This window comes from Panthera leo, chromosome D4 (genome assembly GCF_018350215.1).
Source record: "Panthera leo isolate Ple1 chromosome D4, P.leo_Ple1_pat1.1, whole genome shotgun sequence".
Classification (NCBI taxonomy): Eukaryota; Metazoa; Chordata; class Mammalia; order Carnivora; family Felidae; genus Panthera; species Panthera leo.
This window is the reverse complement of record NC_056691.1, coordinates 23,894,977-23,907,877: the sequence shown is the minus strand read 5'-3', so window position 1 is coordinate 23,907,877 and position 12,901 is coordinate 23,894,977. Positions and strand designations below refer to the sequence as shown.

At 35.9% G+C, this 12,901-nt stretch overlaps 1 pseudogene; it reads left to right on the top strand.

Annotated features, from left to right (window-relative positions):
• The first annotated feature begins 4,694 nt into the window (after nt 1-4,694).
• Nucleotides 4,695-12,901, top strand: part of LOC122204533 — a 155,171-nt pseudogene continuing 146,964 nt past the window's right edge.

Sequence of the window (12,901 nt, the reverse complement as noted above, 5' to 3'; positions counted from 1 at the left end):
ATGAACCACAAGATCATAAGCTGAGCCAAAATCAAGAGTTGGATGCTTAGCCAACTGAGCCACCCAGGTGCCCCAGTAGTGTGTTGATCTACATACAAATGCTGGAGGAAAATTATTAAATATGATGTGTTTTTCTGTCTTTTAAAGGTACAATTTGGCAGAGGTTTTTATATACTAAAATCATGCTGAGAATATCTGAAGATGGTAAAACAGGAAGCTTTTCCTTAACGTATATGACCACAGATCTTTTCTTTCTTTCCAAGAACTCTATTAATATTTTCCTGGACTTAGAACAAAGCCCACATTCTTGTCCTTGGCTTTCAAATTCTCTCTGATCTGGATGCAGGAAACCCCTTCCAGCATTCCATGTGTATAGGAAGCTGAACTGCATGTGGGGTTCCCCAAACAGCCTTTAAACATGGACAGCTTTTCATTTCTTTCTGTTATTTTCCCTCAAAGGTACCCTCCTTGTCCATGCCTGACAAAGCTTGAGTATACTTTGGGGTTCATTTCATGTGTGATACCCTCCCTGTAGCTTTCCCGAATTTCCCCTAACTGGAAGCGATCTTTCCCACTTCTGAATGCAAATTATTCTTTTTTTTTTTTTTTTTCTGTGGCAGCAGTCACCCTTGTACATGTTTGCAAAAGCATGTTTACTTAGTTTGCAATATATAATATAATCACTGAAGCAAAACACCAAGAAAGAAAACAAAAATCACCCATAATTTTATCACTAGGAATAAATACTGTTAAAGTATATTGTATCTTTCCTGTTATTTTATATCCACACACACATTTTTAGATCCTTTAAAAATTAGTCATCCCCTTTATTTTACTTCATTACTATTTTTTCTGATTTTTAAAAATTTTTTTTAAACGTTTATTTATTTTTGAGACAGAGAGAGACAGAGCATGAATGGGGGAGGGTCAGAGAGAGAGGGAGACACAGAATCTGAAAAAGGCTCCAGGCTCTGAGCGGTCAGCACAGAGCCGGACGCGAGGCTCGAACTCACGGACCGTGAGATCATGACCTGAGCTGAAGTCGGAGGCTTAACCGACTGAGCCACCCAGGCGCCCCTATTTTTTCTGATTTAACAATAAATTGTATTTTCTTATAGCAACATAGTCTTCTGTAACATGACTTTAATTACTTACATGCAGTTTTATTGTTACAACATTAACTATTTTATGATGAGTCTTCACTATATGCTAGATTCTATGTTAATAGTATATCTAAATTACATAATTTGATTCCCCCACATTGTTTTTTTTTTTAAATAAAGTAGGTGTTATCCCCATTTTACAGATGAGGAAATAGTTGTTAGAGAAGTTAAGTGTCTTGCCTGTGATTGAACAATTAGCTGAATGGAGTCATAATTCCAATCCTACTATAAGTGGTTCCAAAGCCTTGCTCTTAACTCATCATTGACTATGTTTTATAATGAAATTACTTTAAACAGTTTCCTATTCTTGGACATTTAGGTTGTACCCCATTTTTTCACTGATATTATTAAAAAGGAAACTGTGATTAACATTTTGATAGAAAAACTGTGGTATATATAATAATTTCTTTTGAATAAATTCCTAGTGGTGGAACTGTGTAGTTATGAATACTTAACGTCTGTTGATCCTTAATTAAAGTTTGCCTTCTAAATGTTTTTCTGATAACAACTAGCTTAGAGCCAGGGAAGTATAGGAGCTGATACAATATGTGAGACCTTTACTTAAGTCTGGTGGTGGGTATCTCACGGGAACAGAAGTTGATGGGCGACTGCTACCGAGTCTTGAAACAGCCCACTGATCTCACAGTTCTTTACTCTGTTTGTACAAAGAACTTTCCCACATGCCTTGTCTTGCTGATCAAGCACTTGGAAGCTAGAACCCTAATTCAGGGTAGTGACTTTGGCCAGGAAGTAGTTAAACTTGAACAATGATAATGTTTCCTAACAAATATATCTCGTATTAGCAATGAAATTTTTATGCAGAGAAACTTCTTTGAGTCCTTTTACTACTAAATTTTCTGTGTGCTGTAAGCAGAGGCAGGTAGTAACTTTTGTAAGAATTCATGGGCAGTGTAGGCAGATTACTGAAATGAAAATTATCAAGACTCAACCAAACTGATGCTTGAAGTTCCAGGACTTAGCCTTCTTTTATATCCTCTCTTAGATTAGAGACCCTTGTGGCAGCTTCTGCCCTGGGTATTCTTCAAAGAGCAGTATTCTAGAAAGCAGAGTTCCCAAGGAGCCGTTGGGACCGTGGACTCACCTATAAACTTCTTTCCGAGTAACACACGATCTGAGGAATCCTCCTTGAGATTTAAACTATCACTTACTATTTTAATTGAAAGTATTTTGGATGAGTATATTTCAAAGAACTGATTGTAAGGTTTATTTTATAAATTAATAATATTAATAAAAATAATGATAGATTTAAACTTTATCCTGCTTAACAAGTAACACAAACTATTTAACATATACTATGTTTGCCAGGGAATGTATAATCAACAACTCCCAAGTCTCAGTGAACACAGCAAAAGTTTACTTATTGCTGAGACTACATGGCTAAAACAGTCCCACAGAAGGCTGTGCTAATCTTAAATTCTTGGAATTCATAGTTTTTCCAATTTTAGACAGATGATACATCATATCTTACTTAGCAGCCCCAGGGAAATCTGGGGAAGCACCTGATTATCAAGCATATTGCTATTTCTATATTGAAAGATAGTCACAAAAATAGATAATCAGAAATGAGGAAAAGAGCTTATGTAAATGAAATTAGAATAAAAATTTATGCTTTGGAGCAGGAGCAGGAGTTGTTTCTGGATCAACCTCATTAAAAAAAAAAAAAAGTGAACTTGTGAAGGAAACAGTCTCCATAGATGAACTAAAGGCACAAAGAGACCCAGCATGTCTTTAAAGGGGGATGATTTCCAGAAGTTTACACTGTCAAAAGACTCATGACTGGGCATCTCAGGAACTGTATTCTGTAATTTTGAGCACTCACTGACCCCAGCACCTAAGAAGTAAGTTTTTTTTTTTTTTTTTTTGTGAGAGGACACATTCGCTTACACAGACCACTAGATTAAACTGCTGAAAAAATTACTGCCTGGGATGAGTGAGACGCTGTATACATGCCATGTTCTGTTTTAGAAAAGGTTGTCTCTTCTGTCCCAGTGGCCTCTTGGGACCTTCTAGGTGGATGGCGTACTCACCAACCCCTGTCCTGCAGCATTTGCTCAGCTAGGTACAACTTGAAGTGAAAAATGTGTCTCCTGAGAAAGTTTCCTGTTTGCCTAAAGCTGTATTTGGGAGCTGATGTCAATCTGAGGCCATGAGCTAGGACTCTATAGGTACCCATGGCCTGAGACTTAATGTCCTATAAAGAATGAGAAGGAGGATGTCATCTGTTTACCAGTAGCCACCAGGAGTATTCAGTGTTTGCCATCAGTTTCTTCCAAATGCAGACATCATTTATAACTAAAGTGAGAAATGTATGCCAAGGGGGGGGGGTTGAAATGAATGACCCTATAAACACTTCTTTTTGAAGCTGTAGATAAAATCAATTCCCCTTTTTCGAACACAGTGAAGATTACTGGGCCGAAACAGGAATTAAAGGGAAAATATCACACCAGTATCAAGAGAGTACTTTTGTATTTTAAAGAATAAGTTTCGAGGTCAGATATGTTGATACCAAGACATTGGGGTCGTTTTGGTAAGCAGTTAGATGTGGATCTCTTGAAAAAAGGGGGAAAACCCAAGCTGAACAATTTATTGTTATTATCATTTTCAGATTCCAAGAGCATATTGAATGTCAGGCTCATAGCTTGTGCAGAAATTGAACTTAGTCTCTCTGAATAGAAAGTGATATAATTGTCCTGTATATTATTGGTGTTCCAAAATCCTAGCTTTACCAAGAATTAATAAAGCCCCTACAAAGAAATAAATGATATTAAACTGGTAAGGTAAATATATTCATGTCATGCTTTAATATATATTTTCATTTGGTCTTCTATAGATACTTCACATGTAAAATGCTACACATAAGGGAATACACACACACATTCTAAAAGAATAGTTACTAATTGAAGTAACTTCATGAAATCTATTTAAGGACTGTTATGAACATGTTGCTAGATATTTGTGGTACAACAAACCTGAAACGAATGAATTTGGCATGGAAAATAAAAAAATACATGTATTACAAACTGCACAAAAAATCAAGTCTTAGAAGATACAGGGACACAATTTCAAATCGTCAGCTTCCTTGTTAAGCTTTCATTGGAAGAACAAGACAGAGGAATGAATAAACACCAGGAACTTGAATTTTGATTTCAGGAAAAAGCCAGATTTTATATTGCAGCCACTTTTTCAAGAGTGATTTTAATCCATGCAAGCTGTTTCTATTTTCCAAAAGAGGTATTCGATTTCTGGGGAGACTCATTAGCCATTTTCTTGCCTGCTAAGCCCTATTTTTTAGAAATATTAAGTCTGATTTGCCACCAAGTCAGTGGAACTTGTTACATAAATTCCAAAATTGCCAAGGTTGGTTGGAAACCTAAAAGCCCACACATTTGAAGTGAGATCTAAATTTGGTAGTAATGCTTAATGAACGAAGATTGGGTGAATATCATCGGTGCTGTTTTCATATTGCAGTTTGACCTAAAGGAGAGCCCAGGAGCCCTTGAAAACCACTGCTCAGAGCAGGTTGATTGATTGGGATGGTCTTTTTTTGGTACTTCAGACCTTGACCACTCAGTTGAGATCAGGTAAGCAAGTATTTTCTATCATTCTCTGATCTATCTCAAGAACTTCTTGATAATATGGCACCTGATTTGACTGCTTTAATTTATGCCATTTCACGTTGGAGTCTAGTCAACAGAGTCATCTTTTTTATGAAGTTTCCCAGGCTGCAAGTATCTTATGATACTCTAGGATACTTGCTAGGATCTACAGTTGATAGCTGTTCAACCTACTTGTTTTGTGTTTCAATGTTTGGTGTTAATGAATCTCCCTTAATGACCTGTTCTGTGTCCTAGACTTGAAAAAATTATTTCTCATTCCTCCTGGATGATTTTTGCTTTAGAAGCAATAGAAATATAACCTCCTCTAGTTAACCACAGGTTTATCAATTAACTCAGGGACAAAGATAGATGGGAGTTTTATATGAACTGATATTAAGAGAAAGCTGATATGGCTCTGTTTTTCCTGAAAACACTTTATGCATTCAGGAGTTATTTGCTAAGTGCCTGTGCCTTCTTGGTCCCATACAAAGTATATAAATGTAGCAGTGAGGAAAACAGACAGGGTCCCTGGTCTGATAGAGCATCTAAAGGAGAATCTGGACACGGGAGTTAAGGATCACCACAGACAGACCACAAAGAAGGAAAAAGTAAAGCAACACGATAATTCCAGAAAGTAATAAGTGATTAAAAATATTTTGGGGGCACTTGGGTGGCTCAGTAGGTTAAGTGTCTGACTTTTGATTTTGCCTCAGGTCATGATCCCAGGGTCATGGGATCGAGCTCTGCATCGGGCTTCACACTGAGCGTGGAGCCTGGTTGAGATTCTTACTCTCTTCCCTGCTTGTGTGTGCACTCTGTCTCAAAAAAAAAGAAAAAAAATTTTAAGTGTGACATGTAGAAGTTTGCTTCTGGGTAGGCCATTGTTTTCACTGTGATGACTAGAAAGAAGTGTATATGTTTTAAAATAATTTTTAAAAAAGACATTGTAGAGTTATGAAAGCAGAGAGGAGTATATAAACTTCCCTAGGGGAAAGAACTCTTTTTTTTTAATAGAGGTGAGAGTCACACACAAAAAAATAAAAGCCATTTAAAGATGAACAATCCAGTACCATGTAGTACATTCTCACTGTAGCACAACCACCACCTCTATCCAGTTCCAAAACATTTTCATTATCTCCCCCCAAAATTTACATACCTAATAAGCAGTTGTTCCTCCTTCTTCTGTTCCCTCAGCCCTTGGAAACCACCAATCTGTGTTCTGTCTCTAGGGATTCACTTATTCTGAGTATTTCATATAAATGGGATTATATGCTATTTGTCCCTTTGCATTTACCTTTTTTTACTTAGCATAATATTTTAATCTTCACCTACAGTGAAGTGTATTAGTATTTCACTCTTTTTAAGGCTGAATAATATTCCTATGCATTTACCACAATTTGTTTATCTATGCATCAGTTGATGGACATTTGGGCTGTTGCCATATTTTGTCTATTGTGAATAGTGCTGCTGAGAACGTGCGTGTAGAGTTGTTGGAGTACCTGTTTTCAACTCATGTGTGTGTATACCTAGGGTTGGAATTGCTGGTAATTCTACATTTAATTTTTTGAGGAACCAGCAAACTGTTTTCTGTAGTCGCTAAACCATTTCTCATTCCCACAAGCCATGTAAGAGGGCTTAAATTCTCCACATCTTCACCACTGTTATTTTCCCTTTCTTAGGTGTGTGAAGTAGTATCATATTATGGTTTTGACTTGCATTTCTCTAATGACTAATGATACTGAGAATCTTTTCATGTGCTTGTTGGCTGTTTGTATATCTTTTTTGGAGAAATGTCTATTGAAGTCTTTTGTCCATTTTTTTTAGTTGAGGCGTTCAAAGAACCCTTCTTTGATGAGCTGAGATGGTGCATTTGCCAGGCCTGGGCACAGGCTGAGCACTGGACTTGCTATTAGCATAGAGATTCTAATAGGGGAAAGAGAAACCAGCAAATATTTTAATGTTGACTGGCATTATGAACTAGGATCTAAAGGATCCCCAAACATTTGGCTAATTTTTCTCTGTGGAAATTTTGCTTAATTCTGGAGCATGGTAGGATGCTAGATGTTAGGCTAGATGGGCTGAATCAAATAGCCTACAGTCTTTTGGTCCACTAGAGAGAGAGAGACCTGTAACAAACACTGATTAAGATACTGGAGAGAGTCTATATTATGTTCCAATCCTTACCAAACCCAGTATTTCACCAGAATAAGATAAGCAGCTCCTCACTCCATGTGCCCAACAGAAGAAAGAGTGAACCCTTCCTGAGGGGAAAATAGCATCAACTCCAGTCTCCACGATTCCTTTGTTCACAATTTCTTGCATACAATAAAAAAATGAGCAGGTATAAAAAAGGGAGAAATATATAACTGATAAAAAACAAGCAACAGAATATGATTCAAATCTTGGATTTAGCAGACAAGTTTTTAAAAATAACTACTAAATGTATATTTAAAAATAGAGGAAAATATGAACAAAATGGATAAAAATTTGAGAATTTGTAAAGAGAATTGGAATCTACTCTTTATTAAAAAAATCATCTGCATATCAAAACTGTAAAACATAATTTGTGAAATTAAGAACTTATTGGATGAGTTTAACAGCAGACTGGACAGAGCAGAAGATAGGATTAGCAAATTCAAAACCTAGTCAGGAAATATTCACACTGAATTACAGCAAGAAAAAAAGAATGGAAAGAATAGAACAAAATATAAGAGACTTATGCATTACCCACACTAACAAAATAAATGAGAAAAATCATAAAATATAAAGAGGTTGGTGAAAACATTTGATAAAACTTATAGCTAACTTCATATTGGTGAAGTACTGAACATGTTCCCATGAGTTTGTGAACAAGATAAGGATATCCAATAATACCACTTCTAATCAGTATTGTACTAGAGAACAAAGCTACTGTGATAAATCAAGAAAAATAAAAACATAAAATTTGGAAAGAATAAAATTATTCACAGATGATAAATATGACTATGCTTATTAAAAATGTAAACAAAGTAAAAATAAACTATTACAGTTAAGTGAATTTAGCAAGATTACTGGATATAAAAATCAGCATACAAAATCAGTTGTATTTTTACATATTTCCACTGAACAACTGGAAAATGAAATTTTAAAATGGTGTCATTTAAAATAGTATCAAGACCTGGAATACCTAGAAATCTAACAAAAATGTGCAACAATGTGAAAAATAAAAACATCTGAGAAAAAATTTAAAAGATCTAAATAAATGGGGTGCTATGCTGTGTTTTTTGGAAAACTCAGTATTTTTTCTTTAAGTCTTGTTTTGAGATAACTATTGATTCACATGCAGTTGTTTGAAATTATATAGATACCCCATGTAACTTTTACCTAGGTTCCCTAAATGGTAACATCTTTCATGACTATAGTAAAACATCACAACCAGGAAATTGAAATTAATACAACCCATCCATCTTCTTCGGATTTCACCAGTTTTATGTCCACTCATTTGTGTGTGTGTTTGTGTATTTAGTTCCATGTAATTTTAATACATGGGAGAGTTATGTTATCACCCTGATAGTCAAAATATAAGATAGTTACATTCCCACAAGGATTCTTTAGGTTCGTGCTGACTATAACACCTACCTTCTGCCCTTCTCTGCTTATCTCTAATTCCTAGCACTCACTAATATGTTTTCCATCTCTATAATTTTTTCATTTCAAAAATGCTATATTAATGGAACCACACAGCATGCAACATTTTAGGATGGTTTTTTCACTAAGCATAATTTCCTTCACATCCATCCAAGCTATTGCATATAATTTCTTTTTTTTAAATTTAATTTTGGGGCACCTGGGTGGCTCAGTTGATTGAGTGCTTGACTTCGCTTGGGTCATGATCACAGTGTGTGAATTTGGGCCCCGCGTCGAGCTCTTTGCCGATAGCTCAGAGCCTGGAGCCTGCCTCGGATTCTGTGTCTCCCTCCCTCTGCCCCTCACCCACTCACGCACTCTCTCTCTCTCTCTCTCTCTCTCTCTCAGAAATAAATAAACATTAAAAAAATTTAATTTTCATTTTTGAGAGAGAGAGAGAGAGAGAGAGAGAGAGAAAGAGTGCAAGCAGGGAGATGCAGAGACAGAAGGAGACACAGAATGTGAAGCAGGCTCCAGGCTCTGAGCTGTCAGCACAGAGCCCGATGTGGGGCTCAAACCCACGAACCGTGAGATCATGACCTGAGCTGAAGTCGGCCACTTAACTGACCGAGCCACCCAGGCGACCCCAAGTTATTGCATATATTAATACTTCATTCCTTTTTATTGCTAAAGGCCAGTATTTTAATGAATAACTATAAAGCTATAGTGTTTAAGGTAGTGGAGTGTTGACATGGAGACAGAAAAGTAGATGAGTGGAACTGAATAGAATATCCAGAAGTAGACCCATACATATATAGGCATTTTTTAAAAAGTTTTTTAATTTATTTTGAGAGAGACAGAGACAGTGTGCATGAGGGAAGGGCAGAGAGGGAGGCAGAGAATCCCAAGCAGGCTCCACACTGTTAGCACGGAGCCTAACATGGGGCTCAAACTCACAAAACTGTGAGATCATGACCTAAGCCAAAACAAGAGTCAGATGCTTAACACACTGAGCCACCCAGGTGCCCCATATAGGTATTTAATATAAGACAGAGATGCAGCTACTAAGTGGGGACAGGATGGAGCAATGAAATATTCTTACGGAAAAAAAGTGACTTGACCCTTACCTGACACTACATATAAAAATTAATTTGAAATCTACCAATGACCTAAAGTGGAAAGGCAAACATTTTTTTTCAGAAGACAAAATAGGTTAAAATCCTCATGCCTTTAGGTGGGCAAAGATTTCTGAAACAAAATGCAAAAGTACTGACCTAAATAAATACATAAAGTGGGCTTATTTCTGCAAAGACACCAATAAGAGAATAAAAATATAAACTAGGAGAAGAAATTTCTAATACATATATTCAATAAAGCATTCAAAATGGGCAAAACCTTGCATAGGCACCACCAAAAAGGATATCCAAATGAACAAAATATGTGAAAAGGCACTCAGTGTCATTAAATATAAGGAAATATCAAACTAGAACTGGAAAGAGATGCCTCCATTCTTAGAACTTTCCTAAAATAAAGGGTGTAATGGCAAAATCCCTGAGACCAAAATGAGCTTGATGTATTTAAGACAACAGAGGGTCAGTGTGAGGACAAGTAAGAGAGAGGATAGAGGGCACAGAGGGCACAGAGGAAGACAGGGCCATTAGGATTGTGAAATTTGATTTTTTTAATTATTACTAGAGCTAAAAAATAATTTTAAGATTGCAATTCTGGGTTATAGTCTCTTATACAATACTTGATAGTCTAGTTTATTCTACTTATTCTATTCTTTTCTAGTCTGTGCCATGTCTTGCCGTGCCGTGCCATGCCATTTATTAAAACATGATGTTAGTTGTAATTTACTAAATTAATTTATCCACAGTCTGAAAAAAATGTATGCTCTTGTAGTCCATGGAAATGGGTTTAAATTTTATTTTACTTTAATAGAAAATTATAGGAATATATGAACTGAATTAATAATGAGTACTATAAAACTTCCATTGTGATCTTAAGCCAAGTTAACACACATTTGGGGGATTTTAATTTGAGTGACTAAAAAATGATTTGACAGGTTATAGAAATGAGTAGGATTCCCTCTCAGGGAATAAGGACAGTCATCATTTGTGAAATGAATATTGTCTAGACAGACTAAAAGCAAATCAGGTCTCCAAATAACCTTCAAGAGGAAGAGAAGGGAGAGAAGATGCAGGAAACAAACACATGCTTATCAAAGACCATGATCCTCTCTGATGGAAGAGAAATGAGTTTTAAGTCAAGAGCACAGAATCTCTAAAGAAGCTCTCATCGTTCTTTGCAGAAGTCATTACTGGAATCTACTGTGTAGTATTAAGAGAAGGTGCTTTGATTTTCTAAAATCAGTTATAAACACATTGGTTACAGCCTGCGGCATGATTCAGGTATGTGATATGAAAGGAAAACCATGGAAATAGGGATTATCCCACAAAGCAGTATTTAAGCAATACTTAAGCAATATAAAGCAAACTCAGCAATACTTAGCATGTCTTCTCCAGCTTTTATCAAATATTTTTGATCTTGGCTGAATCATTTTCAGTTATGAAGTGAGTGAACAAAAAGAGGAAAGGGTGGATGAAGTTGGCATAAGGGGTGATGATTTAATGTAGACAAGGGGGGACCTGAGTCACTCTGACCCTTGTCCTGCAGCACCCTTCCCAAGATGCAAGGAGTCAAAGAGGCCGAGAAGATGCATACCTATACTTGTAGTTTAAAATTGATCATTGTGGAATATTTACACTATGGAAAATGATAAATGCTACAAATCAGGGCTCCCTATCCAAGAACTGGTTCTTAAACATTTACCAGCACACCACTAATTATGACCCTAATCCTAACCTAAACTTAGTTTTTCGGGTTTTTTTAAAGCTTTAGATCAAAAAGTGGTGGAAGTGACAACAAATTAATGCTTCATTTAAAAAAAGTTTACATTTAGATCTTTTTCTGTGGTACTGATCCAGCATTCTACATATTAGCAATGTATCAGTTCACTGAGGCATAATTATCCATGGGGTTGTTAAAAAAAAACTTATTTTGGAAATAATTATCGACACACAGGGAGTTGCAAAAATAGTACACAGAGTCCCATGTGTCCTTCTGTCTCATGGTGACATCTTATATAACTATAGTGCAATCCTCAAAATGAGGAAATTAACATTAATGCAATACTGTTAACTAGATTCCAGATCTTACTCATTTTTTCACCAGTCTTTATATGAACTCATGAGCATGCAAATATGTGTGTGTGTGTGTGTGTGTGTGTGTGTGTGTGTTCATTTTGTTCTATGCAATTTGATCCATCACTTACTTTTTAAATGCAATCTGTAGACTGCCCCAGGGCAGCAGAACAATGCTTAATTAGCTGATGCCTTTAGGACCTTGTACTCAGCTGACCCTATAATTTCAAGTTGTTTTTTTTTTTTTTCTTTTAAGAATAAACCCATATCTTTATCTGAATTACCTGGATTTTCTGAGTGAATATTCCCCAGAGTATCAGGTAACTGTGTCATCCAATAAAGTCTGACTTCTTAAGGGTGACCTGAAATATCCCTTTGTGAAAGAAATGCATTTATTCCTTCTGAAGAAATGTAGGTATCCCTGCAGGTGATCGGACATGAAAACAAGCTACACAGTCAACATGTGGTAATTATAATATATGGTATTAAAAATAACATTGAATTAGGTTTTTTAAAGTAAGCTCTATATCCATTGTGGGGCTCGAACTCACAACCCCAAGATCAAGAGTTGCATGCTCTACTGACTGAGACAGCCAGGTGCCCCAAATTATGATCTAAGCATTGAACAAGCTGGCACTTTAATTATTAGAGGCCAATGTTGATGGGTAAAAATGTTTGAAAACCTTTTTTCATCAATATTTTGTTTTTAACTAATAATACAAACTGTAAGTCAATTTATCACAACCTAAATCCTGACAAAATTTCAGTATCGTTAATATGTTTCAATCTAAGTAATTTAATGGCTCTATTTTTGTGTTTAGTCATTGTATTCCAGAAATATGATTACTGAAACATAACACTGTGTTTATATGGGATGTGTTATATTTAATTACAAAGCATTCTGTTACCAATTATCTGCTGGCACATAAATTACAACATATCTTGTTTCCAGTGTATTTATATTGCTAGTTAGTCTGCTTTCTTTCTGTGTTTTCTGGACTTAAGGTTGATGATTATTTGAGGATAGATCAAAGGGAGAACTATTTAAATTAACCTACCTGGTTTTATAATAGACTTTTGACCAGGTAAAGAAATGGTTAATAAGCAATCTTGGGGAGAAGCCAGGTTTTTTTTAGGCTAGTGCTTTGGATTAACTAACCCATGTTTTCTGTCCTATTATAGAAGAGGATGCTGAGCAGTGAGCTAGAAAAAACAATAAGAAATTGTATCAGTTTTACCAATTCTCCTTAATTGGACATTTTCAGCATATTATCAAGTTGTAATATCATGAATATACAAAATTGACTTGCTC